Genomic DNA, 18,527 nt, shown 5'->3' with positions numbered 1-18,527 from the left:
GCAGGGACTCTCTGGCTGCTCTAAGAGCTCACAACCAGCTGCAGCACAACCCTGACCTTGATGTGGGCCCTGCAGACACCCAGGAGATGAACAGGATGAGTGCAGGAGGCAGGGAGAGCAGGCACGCAGGACCCTGTACAGTCCTGGTGCAGCGCAATCCATGTGAGCTCAGATATGTCAGCCTGAGCAGCAACAAAAGCCCAGCTGGAAAGATGCAGCAAATGAATCCAGATGACCCAGTTTCTCAGTTTTCTGGTGTGGTGGTTTGTTTTTTTTTTCCCACATGCTATACAAACCCAGCAGTTTCTCAAAGCCCTGCAGATGATGCACTCACGTGTGCGCATGACATTTCTTCCTTCAGATTCTCTCACTGCTAATAAATCCCCTCCGTGCCAGTAAATGCCATGATAAGCCAAAGGGCTCATTTAGAACAAGCAAATCTGGATGAGAAAATGACAAAGTTTTTACTCACGTGCAAAATTTTGTGCTGAATGAGAAAGGCATGATCTGATCCTTACACTGAATCCTTTCCCCTCTCCTTTTCTTAAGGAAAATTAAAAAAAAACGGCTCATGTAGGCAGGGCACACAAGGAGCTACATGATGAGCTCAGAGCCTAGGAAAAGTTAAAAATCTTCTTAAAACTTCCACATTGCAGAAGACTTCAAGAACTGCAGCCCTGCCAGGCGGGCAGCAGAGCCCAGATGTTATTTTGTGACTCACGACCAAATTCCCACCCCTCGTATCACAATAGATTACTGTAGCCCCATTAATTTATAGCAGCAGAAGACATCTCTCTTTTCCCAAAACACAGCCACCTCATCAGAAACTGCAGTGTGTGGTTAATGCACCCCAGACTGGCTGGAAATCCTGACTGAAACCAAGGAAGCAGAGACACACTTGATATGGAAAAGCCAGCTCAGTGTTACCCCTGCTCACCTTCACCAGCAACACCAATGCTACAGAAGGATGAAGCACCGGCAGAAATGTCCTTCTTCAGGCAATTTGGTGCTGCCTTCAAAGCAGTAGGATCAAACTGGTTGCTGAGGCTGGGAGCAGTATGATTTTGCAGCTGAAAATCTTCCTGATCGCTGCAGTAGCTTAAATATGTGGTAGATGTGTCACCTGGTGTACCTCAGGCTTTGATGAAGACCTCAGTGTGGCCGCCAGCTGAGCATCAGCATCTGTCCCCTCATGGATACAGCAGTGGGATCTAATCACACACCAGTCTTCTGGGTGACAGGTCAGCCTCTAACTCTCTGACACATGGCAAGCTCTCTGTAATGTCAGTAAATATCATTTCAGGGTTGATTGAGAGATTTCTATTCCCTGTAGGTCTTTTGCTAAGAGGCAACAAATTGTGTCGTAGGTTTTAATGTACGGATTCCTACAGCCAGCTGGGAAGCCTCTACACTATTTAATGTTCTGCTATAACAGGAGTGTCGCTGGCTGTTCCCAGTGAATCTGGCACCTTAAGTTTATTTCTCAAAGTTGATCCAATGATTTTAGTCTACCTTGTTGCTCAGACATACACAATTACACTTTTAAAATCAAGTTAAATAAGATGTAATATGCCCAGGGGTGTGTATTATGGAGGAACAGAGAATACGTTCACATTTAGGTCTAAGCAATGTCTTAACAGTAAATGAAATTATCACCTGAGCAAAGCGCTTCAGTCTCCAGTTTCACTTAAATCTAATTTGCAGGTTTTCAATTAGATTTAATAATGCAAATAACTGACATCAGTGCAGGAGATGACGAAGAATTTACAGAACAGGCTGATGGAATTAATGCCAGCAGTGCTCAGATCTTCAGCCAGGGCTAATCACCACAGCTCCCAGCACAGGTCAAGGGCTATAAGATTTTGATCAACTGGGCCTACATTTGGGTGGATACATACATAGAGTTTGTGCATTAATATACACACATGTATAAATCCCTGCATATTTGAGTTTTGAGCGTGCAATGCACTCGATCCTGCATTTTTACCAGTAGCTTTCTGGGATAAGGCAAGAAGCTCTTCCTAGTTAATTCCAGACTGAAGGCACTACTTAAAATTAATCTCAAGTTTCAATCTGTGGCCAAATAAACTGCTGATCCCACTGCGAGGGACACAGGACTGTGAAACCAACTGCTGCCAAAATCCAGAGCTGAAAACGAGTGTGTGATTCTTGTGATACCTGCAGGCAGCACAGGGAACACACCATGTGCTCCAGAGCTTAACATCATAAGCCATCAGGATGAGCTAGAGGTAGTGCTTTGGGCTGGGGACAGACACTGCACAGAGCAGTCCCCCACCATGTGGTTCACTCACCAAAAACAAGGTCTGGATTGCAAACTAGTTCTGCATTGTAGGAAGCAGACAAGGACAGAAAAAATGAGCTGCAGGCTCAATAATCCAGCTGGTTCTTTTGGCAGCTGCAAAGGTCTCTCTAATGAACCCCTCAGCAGACATCCAATAGTCTCAGAGAGAAGACATAAATCATTTTTGCTTTGGGAAACAATTGGAGAAAACCGAACCTCAGCCTGTATTGTTTAACTTGCCGGGATGAATGGTGATTATCCCTTCAATGCAAACATGTTTCTGCATTGTAATAACAGCTCCCTTCAGCCAAAGCACTTCCCTCATCTCTGCTGGGTTTCCCAGCTATCCTGACTGCCCTGGGAACGGGTGTTTGCCCCATGCTGCCTTCTGACACATCAAAGGAAGATGGGAACACTTCAAAGAGAAGAGGAGAAGGGATGTTTGTAGCAGAGGGAGTGGAGGAAGGGGAGAGAGGAGGAGAAATCAGTGACAAACCTCAGAAGAGATTAACTGGAACTGATCTTTTCCTGCGAGTGAGTTCAATACAGGTACTGAATGGCCAAGGAACCCTCCCTGGACTCCTGGCCAGCTCTCCTACTGATGCTGCCAAAGCAGCCAGGCACTTCTTCCAGCAAAGATTTTCTGACTGGAACTAAATCCTGCTTCCATTTCCAGGCAAGAAGAAACTCAGACCTCTACTGACCTTACCTAATTTTTCTTCCAAAGCTGACCGGCACAGGAGAGATTTTGTTAACACACAGAAATCTGTAAGATTTAGATGTAGCTGAGATCAGAAGGACCCCACACTGACTCTATCCACTGAAATCCTGCAGCAGGATCCAAATCACAGCCAGAAGATGCCATTTGAAATAAAGACCTCGTCTCAGCAGTTTGCCTTCATGCTGCAGGAGCCTGTGAGCACATCTCACCCTGAAGTGCAAGCAGGGAGCACGTGGGAGCTGTGACAATGGCAACACAAGCACTTGCAGGAAAGGTCAGGCCGTGCTGCAGCAGCGACATTTGGGCAGGATCTCCTGAGGCAGGAGCATTTGTGAGAAACCTCAAAAAACAGCAAAAGGAGATTAAATATGTAAATGCTGCAGGGTGGAATTAAGAGAGCTCCCCACATGATTTATACAGGGAGCAGCAGAATTGCTCTTGCTCTGATTTTAACAGAAATCTTCTGGGGAAGGGGTGTCATTTTACACCTTCGTGGCATGAAAATGCAGAGGCAGGACCTGTTCCAGCTGAGCAGGGCCAGGCACTGCAGCCAGCACGTGTGCCAAGATCCACCCCTGGCTCTTGAAACACCCCGGGGTGTCCTGAGCATCGATGTGGTCCTGGGTGCTGGAGCTCTTCAGACAGAAGAGCTGTCTTGACGAGCTGGGATTTACAGACGGAGGGGGAAGGAATGAGACTTCTTTGTGACATTCTGGCATTTCAGGGAAGCAGGGCAAGACGAGGGAGATTATTTTACATTGCAGTGGAGAAACTAACACTCCCACAGTTGTGGTATCCACTGTCATAAGAGATGCTGAAAACCCAGACAGGTTGCAGAGAACCGACATACAATTCACATGCTGTGGAAGCACCTTATGCAACCAGAGTTTTTGCTGTTTAATCTGGCAAAAGGGAAACCAAGTGGTGATTTGTTACTAGGTATAAAGACTTCTGAAAGTAGGGAATTGCAGGTTCTAAAAGACTCTCTAGTCTAGCAGAGGAAAGCCATAAAGAACCATTATCTGCAAAATGAAACTCAACAAATTACAATTAAAAGCAAAGCACAATTTTTATATCAGCATGATTGTTTATCCATCAGAACTATAAAACAGGAGGGGTCTGGGACTATAAAAAGGAAATGGAGTTCCTCATCTGAGGCTTTTTGAGAAGACAGTGAGATACACCTGGAAGATTCACCCAGCCCAGAGTAAGTGGGTTAAAAGCTGTGCTGTCACCAATTGAGGATGTCACACCACATAACCTGATGCTCTCCCTGAACCTGACCCTCAAGCACACAAAGGACCATGTTGCCAGTCACATGTGTAAGGAGTGGAAGAGCAGCATTTAGGCATCAGGAGTCCAACACACTGCCAGCCCTTGCCCCTCGGATCTGGCAGACTGTGTACGTAAATAATTCATACCCCGGCAAACAGCATCATGAATTTCCATCAGCTGCTGTCGGATCCCAAAGCATGCAGGGACATACATCATTGCTGGAAACAATGGCTTTGAATTTTGATTTCAAGCATCAGTCATTGCCCCTTTATCTGCAGGCTTCAAGCCTGAAAGTTGGCTTCTCTGTAAGCTTTGTGTAAACAGAAATGATTGCTTCGCTTTCTGCTTTAACTGTGCACACCAGCCAGAGGGCAGATTTTGGGACCGTATCCTAAATGACACAAGCAAATTTGTTGAATAATCTTGGCCTTGACTTTGAGCAAATTCCCAAATCTGTCAAATCCATCATTTACTAATGGTTCCAATACCAAAAATCTCATCAAATTCAAGAGAGCCCATTCACTGTCTTTCCTGAGTTTAGCACCAACACGTGGAATTGCATCTTCTTCCACATCTGAACTGTGTCCTTGGGGCCTTGGTCCAGCAGGAGAAAAATACCCACCAGTTACCCAGATGGAAAAAACATCCCCAGTGTGGCATTTTGATGAGTGTGTGAAGTGTATCAGTGAATTACAAAGGCACATAAGGAAAGAGGTGGTTCCAGAGACTTTGTAGGTGACTGAGGGCATCCAGAGGAAAAAGGGAAGCTTCTGCTGTTCATGTGTTATTAATGCTCTGTGTAAGCGTCACCTGGGCTCAGGTGGGCAACAGATGGTGAGTGCAGCTGAACTGCTGGATCAGGAATGGTGTATTAGTAACCTGTGCTGTGCTGCAGTGAAACTCGCCCCACCGGGCAGACCTTTATCATCATCACTTTATTATCTCCTGGAAAAAGACTGAGCCTCGTGGTACTGCACAGAGAGAATACATGGGGGATGAATTGGTTTAAAACATTCTAATATGCTAAATGAGCTATTAGAACATAATACTCCACGAACCTCAATGAATGTTTGTGTAAAAGAGAAATCCAGCCATTGTTAGAAAAATTGATGCTATGATTTCTGTTCCCTACTGAGAAATCACCTGCAGTGTTTAATACACACAATGACACAAACCTAATTTGGAATAACAACAAATACAGTTGTTGCCATATCACATACCTTGCAGTTAGAATTTCTAACCAGAACTGAGATCCAAAAGTCATCACACCTGAGGAACCCCTTCTCTCACACCATATCCCTCACTGGTTATACCCCTCTGCTTACAGAACAAAATGGTTTATGACCACAGAGAATCACCAATAAACTTCTATACAGAGTGCATGTGAATAGCTCTGAATCTGACCTCCCTCGAGAAAGGATCATTGCCTGGAATTAAGTATTCAGAACTTCCTCAGAGCACACAGTTCACAGCTACAGAAACTGCTTTTCCCCATCCCTTCTGCAAACCAGACAGTTTTTCCTCTACCATCCGAACCTCTAGATACATCAATTGTTCATACAGGCAATACCACTGGAACAGCATTTCACATTTATTTTGTCCCTCCTGACTTAATCCAGCAGCTGACAATGAGCAAGCACCAGAATCACAAGACCAAGATCTCTCCACAGTCTCCCCCATCATCTATGATTATGTGAGAGCCTTTCATCTAGTTACTTAAACGGAGCTGATTTGAAGAGGATTCCGTTTCCCTCCTTCCCTCTGATGCTGTGTTGCAAAACAAGACATTTGGCTGGGCCCACCAATCTTACAACAGTCTATGGGGAATCCCACACAGTCTGGAATACCATGGGAACAGAGAGCAAGGCTAAAAATATGCCGGGCCATCTGTTCACTCTACAGTGATTTTTTTGTGTCGCTCTGGAAACAAAGGGTTAACGAGTTGAACTGTTTTCCTAAAACCACTGATTCACCCACTTGCTAAAATAAGCAGGGCTGCATTAACACCTTCTCCTCCACAGCTCCCAGAACTGCAACCAAGACTTCCTGGAAAACAAGGCTGTTAGGAAAAACTGTGACAAGCTGAAATGAGGCACAGCCCATTATCGTCTGCATTAGCATAAGTCAAATGTAACAAAAAATAGCCAGATCTCCAGAGGCACATGAGGCAAGTGGTCATGTGGGTGCAGCCCATTTGCCTTTAAACAAGGAGGAAAATGTTTGGATAACGTCAGGCTTATCCACAAGTGCTGCAGCAAGGATTCCTTTTCAGTGAAAATATTCTTCCCCTGTGCAGCTTGTGGTGTGTGTGATCGTTGTCATCAACACATAAAGAAAACTTACACAGAATGATGTTTTTCATGGCTTTCAAAAAAAGTTGTGAGACATCAGCCAGATGGGATCTACTCTCGGAATAATTATAATTTTTTGAAGTAAAACTGGGGAGAGAGGTGGGGCACACGGTGCCAGAAAACACTTTCTTGTCGCCTCCCCTGCTGACACATCTGCAGTCACATTTTAATTGAGGTGTTATCATATGCAAAGAACAAGCAAAACACCAAAGACCAGCAGGAAGGAGATGAAGAGGGTGGGGAGAACAGAGCAAGTGTGAACCATGACTGGTACGTAGGTCACAGCATGCAGCTCAGACATCAGGAGATGTCCAGGGATTTACCAGGGAAAACACAGTGCCCAGAGCCAAACGGAACCTGCAGAAAATTCACCAACCCAGAGCCTAAAGCCAGTGCCACTGCTACAGGCGTGATCCAGGATTGTGCTGAAATCCAGGCAGTGGCTGCAGACCGCAGGGCTGACACAAAACCAGAACAAGGCACTTTACTGCCAGCACTTCGCTTGTTCATTTCTGATTCACGGGTCAAAACCACCTCGAAGTGCAGCACCAGACTCATGAGATACCACATCATCCAACTTTGTCAGCAAATCCAAACAGGTTGGATTTCCAGCCTCAAAGATACAAGGCAAGTGTTGCACTTCAGACAGTCACTTCTCTTGACTGTGTGCTTTCTTGTTACATTCCCTCCCTAATGCATAAAACTAATCCAACAATATGCAACCAGCACACAGCTCTGTGTCTCAGGCATAACATCTACATCCCAAAACAATTTAGTGGTCTGAGAGCCAGCCAGAGACCTGCCCAGGGCAGCCTAATTTGGGCATCCTCAGCCCTCTCAGCTTGCTCTCCTAAAACCAGTTTTGAACCCAGCTGCTAAAAGGGAATGTGGCTTTTGGCATTCTCAAAGATGCAGAGCGTGAAATGTAGGTCTTGAGATCTGATCTCAAATGAAAGAGCCTGAGCAGCAGTCCTGAAATTAAACTGAATGAAAGAAATTTCACGGCAAATTAATGCCCTGACACAAATCCCGGGAGGAATGAGTACGGGATGAATCCAGCTCAGGGAGACACACATTAGTTAAGATGACAAACATCAGGCAGAAAGGTATGATTAAAGGAACAATCCTGCATTTAGCTGAAGAGAAAGATCTTAACCTTTAGAAAAGTGTGGCTGGGAGATAATGTCCTTCCCCAAAGAACAGAGGAGGAAATGAGCAGTAAGTACCACTCACTGTGGTGGGATAATTACCAAGTCTGGAATGAGGCTGACAGGTTTGAACAGCAGCTGACTCCTCTGACGTCAAACCTAGGGAAGCTCAGATAAGAAGGATGTGACAGCAGTGGATGAGTTGGGACTGTTAATGCTGAGAGGGAGCAGCAAGGAACACCCAGCCAAGAGCTACCAGGGGCTGAGGGAAGGAGGGAGTCCTTGCTCTTCCTGACCAGAGCACTCACACAGTGTTCATCTTTTGTAATTCCCCTGTGCCTTGTTTCAGCTGGCAGCTCCAAGCAATGCAGCAGCCCAGAAGCCCCCTCATACCTCCCGTTCCCGTGTCATGAGCAATCCCCCCCTGGAGAAACGTGTCATTCAAACTGCAGCGGAGATTTTCACTGTAGAAAACTACACGTAGAAACCCACACTGCTCTTTGATCTCCACCGGGAAAGGCTTTAGAAGGAACAATAATTAGCTGGCATTTTTGTGTAGGAAGGGACAGATGAAATACAAAGCCTGTGTGCATAGAAAATGAGTGCTCTTCGCAGCCTCAGAAGCTGCACAAGGGTGCTCCACGTTACAGGGCTGCCCACGCTGTGCCTACATCCTTATTAGCCTGGCCAACATTAGTACTTCTTAATGGTTACAAGGCTGAATGGAAGACAGATCCAAAGCCCAACACAAAAAGAAATAAAATAAAGGTACACAGCTAAAATGGGATTGTACTTTTGTGTTTAAAAAGTGCGCCCAGCTCATCTGCTATCAATTAGTGTTGGTATTGTAAAGAATCTCAGCGAGGGACTGGACCCAGTATTCTCAGCTCACTGTACACACTACTGCAAAGGTAGTATCTGTCACAAAGGTAATTTTCTCTACTGACATGTGATTTTACCTTCTCTTCTTATCCAGAAACAGATGGACTGCAAAGTGTGCTGGGCCCAGGGACTAAGTAGGAAAGGCAGATTTTTGAAAAAGAGGTTTGGGTAATGATGTGATGACTTCCATCAGCTGAAAAACCACACCTCACAGGCTCAGGTAAGCAGGTCACTGTTCCCAGTCCAGCTGTTAATCAACATAATACTCACCAGAGGGATATTCCTGTCCAGCTGTATGTGGGAGTGTGACTATCCATCCCTGTATGTGCGGCACAGAAGTCCACAAGGCTGCTCCTGCTGTGTGAAATTGTTTCCTCCTAAAGCCTCTTTAAGGAGTTACTGTTTTGATCTTGCTCATTTCTACTGCTGCCTTTTTCAATGCCTTTTAGAAGGAATGTAGCTCGCCTTTTCTGTCAACATGTATATATTTATCATCTCTCTGTGGTATACACTGATCTATTTTTGATATCTGTTGATGCTTTGTGTATCAGGATGCGAATTCACTTTTCCCCACATTAAAATCAAACCAAACAGCCTGACCAAAAACATAGTCATTTTGATTTTTCCAGCTAATATAAGTCCCCTGTAGTTATTATGACAACGTGTCACCACAGGGTCACAGACAGTGAAAATGAATTGCTTGGAGAACAAAACCAACCAACCCTTTCACTGTCAAAACAGAACAGGTCCTGTTTAAGGGAGTCAGGAGAGCTCCTCCTAAAAGGAACCCCAGAAATAAGGTAAGAATTGGTCACTGGAGCTGAAAATACCATCTCTGGTGTAGAACATCCCCTGCCCACTTCCAATCAGCCTGTGTGCAGTTCTGCTTGGGAGCATCTATACAAGAGTGGACCAACCTCGTGCACCAGTTTATCCTTTTCATTGCACCTCACCCCAATTCCAGGTACAACACATACAGTAAAACATTATTTCTAAAGTAGATGTGCCCCTTTAAAAAGCAGAAGGAACTTACACCCCCATCTTGGCCTTTCTTTGCTTCACAGTTACCACTTTAAACACTCCCGACAATTTATTGATCCCCTGGGAAATCCCTAAAGGCTAAAACCTGATTATTGTGTATTGGCCAGACCTTCCACAGTGCAGTGTCTCTCAGATACTCAGGGCTTCTGCTGCTGCTGCCTTCTCTCAACCTGCCAAAACCGTGCTTGCATCTATTTTCCTCCAACATAAAGATGCCTTGTAGGAGTTACAATCAAGAGGTGAGAGAATGCAGAAATCACAAGAGATTTATACTGCAGGGCCCTCACCCAGCTGCATTTCACTGCAGTGCTGGATGTGAGAAGCCAATTCACTAATTCCTGGACATGTACCAGGGCCAGGACACCACAGGTTACTGCCTGTGCATTTCCAGTCTCTGACGTGCTTTATCTGCAGGTGCTCAGGAGGTCCCTGGTGCAGCAGCAAGGCTGCAATTCACCCTTCAGGGATAAAGCTCAGCAAAGAAAAGGCTGTATATGAAACATGAGGTGGGGTGCTGAGGGACCGAAAGAACAAAAGGAACCTTCTGGAACACCTTTCCCTGGACCAGTTCAATAACCAAGCCTGTACTGGGCACGGGGAGGTTTCCTCACCATGGACTGAAGCAGTTTTGTGCTTTGTAACTATCCTGAGTTAAACACAGACATTTGTACATCTGTTTGTCTGCACTGCCTGAGCATGGAGGGCTCCCCACAGAGAGGGCTGATGGACTGACTGACCAGCGTGTTCATGGGCTGGGTGCCTTTTTGTTTGTATCTTCTTAAAATCCCTCTATGAAGAGTCTGACTGCAGGAGCTGATGAACCTCAGGGCTGCAGCTGGGTCAGTGTATGAGGGGAAATGCTGAAGGAAAAACGAGCTGGTGCCAAAATGCAGGGTTGGTGCCTCGGTAAGAGCAGGGAGGCACTTCTACCCCACTGCAAACTTCACCCTAGGGCAACCTTCTGAAAAGCCAGCAGCTCCCATATCTCTTAACTGTGCTGGTTTGGATGGGATCCATGCACTTCCTGTAAGATTGGGAATAACAACCTGGCTGGGAAGGTGTACAGCTCTTTCAGAGATGGGCTCTCCGCCAGCGCTGGCTCTTGGAGGCACCAGAGACAAACACAAGGTGCTGGACAGATTGCACTGTGTCTCCCCTCAGCTGGACAGCTCTCTGCAGGCCCGTGGTGGGCTGGAGCTGCACGGCATTCCAAACATGGGAAAGGTGGAAGTGGTCCTGGAGACACCAGGACCTTGCAAATGCCTTTCAAAACAGAGCAACCAAACCAGAGCCTGTCCAATACAACTCTGTGCAGACATCCTTGGTCTCCTGCTGAACCCTCCCTGCCTACAGGGAGGCTCCATGTCTCTTTGAACAGCATCAGCACAGCTCTTTCATGTAGTTTGCACCCAGCAGTGAGGTCAGGGGAAGCCCCAAGGCTCCACAAAAAGGAATATTTTCTCAGTGAAAAAAAAAAAAAAAAGGGCACCATCTATCTGGCCAACAGTCAGAGCCATGAGCTGGCAAAGGAGGCAAATTCCCTGCTCCAGGGTGCTTTGGATCTTGATGATAAACTCTTGTGGCTAAATTGCTTCTGGCTCCCATCACAGGTCTCACTGCTCCCTGTTTATTTACACTGCTGCACTGGTGAGAATTACGGAAAGCTGCAATAACTGAATTACTGCTGCACTTGCAGATAGTGATGGCAAGGCCTTACAAAGGCTGCTGCTCTGGCACATGCTTTGTCTGGGATAAAAATGAAGAAATAATAATAATAATTAAACAAAAGAAGAATCTAAGAGCGTGGTGCCCACTGAATGGTGCACCTTGGAATGGCAGCACCAACACCAGCCAGAGTCAGTCTCTGTGCCAAAGAAACAGCAGGCAACATCCACAAAAAGGGAAGAAATATTAGGAGGTAATGTTTGTGTCCTTGCTACTATCAATCTTATGGAATGTAGGTGAACAAAGGACTGGGGAAGATGAATGGCAAGTGCTGAGCTCAGAGGAAGCTGCAGAGTCTTGGCACTTTCCCTATCACATGGGATACTCTGTTTCTTGGACATTTCCTTCCTGCACTAGATCTCTTAAGTAAACTTTGCATTCTTGTATACTTGACTGAACTCTAGCCCTTCTCATCTGGTTTTCAAGCATTTTCCAGGTGCCCACATTCCAGGATCAATTACTTGGCCAATCCCAGCAGGAAAAGCTACACTTGGTCCAAAAGACACTTGCTTTGTGAGCTATTAATTTCTTACTGGACATATAACATAGACATGAATTCAGTGTGCTGAATTAAAGCCTTGCAGACCAAAGCCTTAAGAGCACCTGTGAATCAGGTGCAGTCAACAGCTTTTCAAAGTTTCTCATCCTGGCCATTCAAACCTGAGACAGCACCTCTGAGATGTGGTCTGATGGTTCATTTTATGCTTGGATACCCTACATATTGACAGCAAGGGGAGTCTGTGGCAACCACAGCTAAGTCCAAGTTGCAGGGTAGTGCCTCGGACAGACAAGACAATCTGTCACTCCTTGAATAAATTATCTGCTCAGAGAAGAATATAATACAATGCTGTTCTCAGAAGATCACTCTCCCCTCCTGTTGTCCTTTCATGGTAGTTTAATCTGCATCCACTGACTGCTCATCTGTGGAAGTCTGCAAACACAGCTGAGGCATTTACTGCCCCAGGGTCTGACTCCTTCATCATTCAAAACCACTCTGACACCAACAACTTCTTACAGAAGAGACAAGAAACATCACTCAAGTCCATAATGCCACGAAGCTGCCCCTGGAGGGAGGGTGAGACTCTGAAGCTTTAAGAGCAAAGGGATGGGAAATAAAAGTGGGAAGAGGAGAGGGAGTTCTCTTTCTAAAAGGCACAGCACCACAAAATGCAGCCAGATCTCATCTGTACTCGCTCTGCATCCATTTAGCAGGCTGCTCCAAGCTTCTTCAATCTGTGACGCTGGAAAAATACCTCCAGAGAATAAGAGTTCTCACAGCTCCTGATGTGTTTTTCTCTAGTCCTTGCGAACTTAGAACAAACCTCTGTCTTTAATAGAAATAGAATTTTTTTTCTTTTTTTTTTCCAGGATGCTGCTGTTGTCCTCACTGAGGCAAAACTCTCAAAGTGCTTATAAAACACCTAATGGTAAGGATGGAAAAAGTCTGTGCCTTGCCTGAAAGGCCATGGTTCAGCCTGGGCAGGAGCTGCTGGCCCTGCTCCAGAGGGAGCATAACTGGTATAAAGGGAATTCTGCCTGAATAAAGAGCTGAAGATTGAACTCCTCAGGAAAGCCAACTCGGGCTGTTTGAATATATTTAAGGAGGTCAGATGTTAAGTAAATACTCAATTAAGGAAGGAGGACAAGTAATTAGTAAGGCTAATTCTGTGCTGAAACGGTCTGGATGGCACACACATACACACTCACCCCAGCACCTCCTTCCACACAAAATGCGTCTCAGTTCTTGAAAGAGCAGCTCAGCTTTGAGCAGAGCAGTGTTAAACGACAACTCTGACACAGGTTTGGTGTTCTCATCATGGACAGGTCATTAGTTTCATTTCATGTCCACCACCCAAACCCCCAGAACAGAGTTAATAAGCACATAACAACTGAGGCACCCGGACACCACGGCAGTGAACCCAAATCTGTGAGCATACATAGGTTTGTATATATTAAAGTAAGTACCTGGGGCAATTACAGCACTCCAAGAACTCTCAGAGGTCAGGCAAATGCTTCTCCATCCCTAGATCTACTCTTAAAATAAGTCCTGTGTGAAGGAATCTCATTACTGAAAAATAAAATGTTATTCCACTTCAGGCACTGCAACAATACCACAGTGGGCGGCTGACATATATCATGGGCATGTGGAAAGGAACAAATGCCTTATGAAGGGTTATATAAAAACCATTAGAAACACTGAGCTTGGCTGGTTTGAACCTATTTGGCCTTTACTCCCATCTTCTGCAACACAACTGACATGCAGAGGTGGAGAGATTCTAAAAATAACCACTGCAGGGAAAGGGAGAGGAGCATGAGCAAGAAAATGGTTCTTTGGCCTGGCTGTGGATCAGGCAGCAGCTCACAGTGCCCAAGGAACACTTGGTTCCAGTGCTGCACTGTCAGAAACCCTGCACTCCCTAAAGTCTTGGTGGCAGACCATTTATGGAAACTTCATATGGCCTAAATACATATATAAGACATGCAAGAAGGGAATTTTTCAGTCTGAGGACAGGCCAGAAACTGTCAGAAAAGAGAGCTCTGACACAAGACATAATCAAGCTGTCAGAGAACTGATGTAGGACATCACCCTGACGCTAAATCAAATATACAGAGCTGCTAATTCAATCACAGCAATCTAGTCCCCAGCCTGCTTAGCTAGAGGTCCCTTCTGTAAGCTGTAAAACTGGATTTAAAAAAACCCCAACCCAATATATTCTTGTGTGCAAGCTTCCCTCTCCTGCTGGACTGCTGTTCCAGGGCTCTGACTTGAATCCCAGTCACAAGTTTTATGGCATGCTGGGAGAAACACCGTTCTCCCCTACTTCCCAATCCCATTCTCACTTGACTACAGCACATTCCAGTTCTTGCCCAACTGGTGCTGCATAAAAGAAAAAGGCTTCCTGTGAAGTCCTAGGGACAACGATGAAAGCAATGTAATTGGTCTGTGCAGATTAATGGTCCCAGCACAGTTCACACCGAATCACAGAGCTAAATCACAACACCTGGGAACAATCTGCAAGCAGACACAACACCCAGATTTCATCTAACAAACACTTTCAAGTGCTTTGTGTTCTGTCACTGACATTGACTTCAAGTCACTGCTGAGAGATGGGCAGATATGGAGAGAGCAGGAGATCAGGCACAAGATACCAGCAAAGCTGGCACAAGATGTGCTGCATCCCAAATTCTGCCCTTGCAAACTGAGCGTGTCCTGATGGAGCTACAACCACAAAGAGAAGTCTGGCTTGCTGTGCAGATCTTCTCCAGCCACCCACTAGAGTAAGACCTGAAACCCAACAGCAACACCCCCAACACTGTGCAGTTATACCAGATGTAACATTTAACATTGACTAGACAGGATAACAGCAAGGAACAACAACAAGAATAACAAATTTTACTTCCTTCCCTGTAATTAAAGATTTTCTCATACTCCTTGTGTTGTTTTTCCCCTGGTGAAAGCATTCAGAGCTATGCTGGAGTAATAGAGGACAGACAGCCTGTAGCTCTCATATAATTATCAGTTGTCAACTCGTCTGAAAGACATCCAGAAAGGCTCCTGCTGTGTCAGATGTACAATTCACTTGTTCTTCTCTAGCAAGGGCACTGAATGAGTGAGCGGGTTTGGAGGCAAACACATGACAAAACCGTGCTCTCAGCTCAAACCTGGGAACAGCTCCAACTGGTTTTACCTAATCTCAGTCCTTCAGTGTTACTGTCACTGATTTGGATGGAAAATCAGTTGCTATCCTACAGCCTTAGACTGTGGTTAGTGCTGCAGCTCTGTGTCCTGCTCTGTGGATGGCATTTACATACACCTCCACCCCACCTCAAAAATAAACCTGTGTCACACATCAAGTGCTGAGCAGAGAGGTATCTACAGCCAGTGCCAAAGCCACCGTACATCAACTGCTCCTGGTCTCCAAGAGGACAAGATTTACACACTAGACAGTGTCAAGATAAAGCACTAATTAAATAAAAGTGAAAGTCACAGAAAATTCTGCTTAGCATTTTTCACTTCATAAGGAGAATGGAATAACTTCAGGACCTGCCAAAAGGAGGAAGGAAATACGCCAAAGAAATCATCACCCAGCACAGAGCATACAGCCAGCAAGCTCAAATTCTGACAGCAGAAAAGAGGCAGGAGCAAATCCTGTTCAAATAACTCACCAATAAAGATCTGGAATGAGGGAAAAGACTTAAGCCATGAGCTGCTGAATTTGAGCACAAACAGGGATCAGTGACACCAAAATCCTGGAACTAATGTAAAATATTTACTCTCAGAAGTGGGAAAAAAATGACAAATAGAGCTTTAAAAGTGCTGAATATTTCTAAAGCTGATGCAATCTGAACATTGGGGGAGCAAGGGCAGAGCACACCTCTGTCCCTGTCCCTCAGCCAGAGGTTACTGCTCTGCTCATCCACCAGCAGAGCTGATCCCACCAGTGCTCCCACTCCCCACTGCAGTGCTGAGAAACATATTATGAATATTATGACATATTAGATGTCTGTGAAGAGCCAGGGAGCTGCAACATGCATGGAAAACCTCTGCCAGAAGTGATGCTGGAATGGCAGTTCATCCTCCTTCCACTCCTGGCACTGCAGCCCAAATTCCATATTTAGTAGGGATCACAAAGAACGGGAGGAAGCACTCTGAGCACACCTGGGAAGACGTCCCTGGAGCTGCTATTTTCATACATAGCCAGGAAAGCAGGAGTGTGAATGAAGCAAAGCTCAGGACCCCCCGTTAGGGAGGAGGTAGCCCAGGATGTGACCAAAACAACAGTGGTTACTGAAGGTTTCTGAAGGATTTCTGACACACACACACTGCTTTCTCCTGTACAGGTCTGCCATCCACCCCTTTCTCTGCCTCCTGTGTACAAAAAGAGGGGAATTCCTGGCCAGGCAGAGAGGCTGGGCAGTTTTTCCACAACAGCTGTTCATACCTGAATCTCTAAGAAGCAAGATAAAAGAGACCTGTAAGTGTTTAAAACAGCATTTATTAATCACTTCCGTGTTTCTTCTGTATAAATGTTACATAACTGCTTTGGGAACAGGGCTCCTGAGCTTTAAGCATAAACTGGTACAGCTGCTTTTACTCTTAACAGAACCATCACAGCTCTGATTCCATCAATCAGCAATTCATTAACGCTCAGTTACACCAGTGCAAGAGTAATGGAAAACAGAGTTAGACCCTTGAAATGTCCTTCAATCTAAGAGAATAAAAAGTCCCAAACAGAACTCACTCATCTATATTAACACACAAAGAGAAATTTAAATTTTTTTCCGGGTGGTTTTCCAAGAGGTCACTAAAGCCTCTGTTTCCTTTTGTTCATGTTCCAGTGTTCCTTAGAGTGCTAGAGGACAGACAGGTTCTCCCTCTTGTTATCTCTTTCATGCCAATAAAAAACAGAATATGAGGCTTCTGGGATTTTCAGCAGTAAAGACAAAAGATAGTCAGTCTAAGATGAAACATCTTTGCTTTTGTTTGAAAAGATCAGTGCAATCGTACCACAAGGACAGAGATGGAGAAGATTTAAACAAGGGCTCTGTTTGCATTTAAAAGTTTTAATTCAGAACTCACAAGCATTTTAGTCCAGGTTTGGCTGAGCCCAGCTCAGGGAAAATGGTGAATCTTTCATGCAATCAGACCTGCACCTTCCCTCACTGCCACAGACACAGAGACCCTGTCTGTAAAAACGTAGATTTGAGCTAGGGGTAAGGTTTTATTTCTTCCTGAGCAAGAAACTAAATCAGGAACAAGAAGATCTGCATTTAAGCAGCTGGTAGAGGTTACAAATAACAGCTGTCACTGGTGAGAAAAAGTGAACACTGCAGGAAGACATGTACAATAGATGCAGTGGTTGCAGTGTTCAGCTCATTAATCTTTTGCATTTAGCACTGCAGAGAAATCTGCTGATAGCCTTTGAGGCAATTTCCACCCTTCTCCCTTCTGTGTTCACCACAACTCATCCATTAACATTTCTGCTGAGTGCCCTTTAGCTGATTTGAAAGTGTCAGGACTGATTGTTTGCTGAGTCTGTCCCATAATTTTAAAATCCAAGTACAATTTAAACACACTGAACATGCACCAGGAAAGGTACCTTGTTCTGTTCTATTCTGTTCCAGTGATTCTGAGGCTTATTAATTTTCTTTGCATCTATTTTCAGCTCTGTTCTAACCACCATGACCCTCCACAAAGGATGCTCTTCTAATACATGGCTGATCCTCTTCCCCTGCTCCTCAATGTACTTGTAGCAAATAAGTGAAGCTTTGCTCTGGCATCCCCTGAGGACACGGGCAGCCCTCCCAGAGCCACACAAAGGCTGTGGCAGATGACCACACCATCTTTCTCTAACTTTACAGGTTGGTTTCCAGGCAGTTGGTCAAGCTCTGTTCATGAACACTCAGGGCAGAGAGGGAAATGAAAAAGCAACTCAGGTCCCCTTCAGCAACGTGCACTCAGTCCTTTCAGGACAGGATGCCACGTTTCAGGCTGCAGCTTCTGACAACACCCCATCTCTGATTTAGGAAGAAGATGGTATGAGGAAAATGGATATAAGAAAAAGCTATTTAAAGACAGCAGGGGTCCTGAGAGTTACAGGTAATTTGGCCAATTTCCTGCCAGATACTATCTGACATTTTCCCATGACATGCTGCTGTGCTGACTTGATGCATCACTGCAACAAACCGTCACATCACGGTGACAGACCTTCACCAGTGAACAGGAACCTGCTTGTTTTATTGTTAATCATCCCACTGTAAATCAGCTTCATGGAATTGCACATGTCCTTTTGTTCCCAATGCACAGATCACTCAACATCCACACAAGGCCCCAGTTCAGGGATGCTGTGTAAGTGGTGGAGGTGTTTTCTCAGGTCCAGAGAAATGAAGCTGTTCATGCTTTGGAGCCCCAGCATCTGAACTCCATCTGAAATCCCACAGGAGGCAGAAATTCCAGTAAATGTTCCAAATCTAGCTGGGAAAGATTTAAGGGTAGAAAGGTGTAGGACAACAGTCACTGGAAAGGCTGCTGTTCCTGCAAGAAAGAGCATAAATCTTGCCAAGGGCCTCGAGTCAGGGCT

General features: G+C 45.2%; 1 protein-coding gene across 2 annotated transcripts in view; it reads right to left on the bottom strand.

The window, feature by feature from the left end:
• RAB11FIP4 (RAB11 family interacting protein 4) overlaps positions 1 to 18,527 on the bottom strand; it is a 110,137-nt gene that overhangs the window by 76,332 nt on the left and 15,278 nt on the right. The gene's annotated exons all lie outside the window — the stretch shown is intronic.

Source organism: Empidonax traillii, unplaced genomic scaffold (assembly GCF_003031625.1).
Source record: "Empidonax traillii isolate 1590-97213 ecotype Southwest subspecies unplaced genomic scaffold, ASM303162v1 scaffold105:size1093405, whole genome shotgun sequence".
NCBI classification, from domain to species: domain Eukaryota; kingdom Metazoa; phylum Chordata; class Aves; order Passeriformes; family Tyrannidae; genus Empidonax; species Empidonax traillii.
The sequence above is the reverse complement of the archived record's forward strand: the minus strand, read 5'-3'. Positions and strand labels throughout refer to the sequence as shown.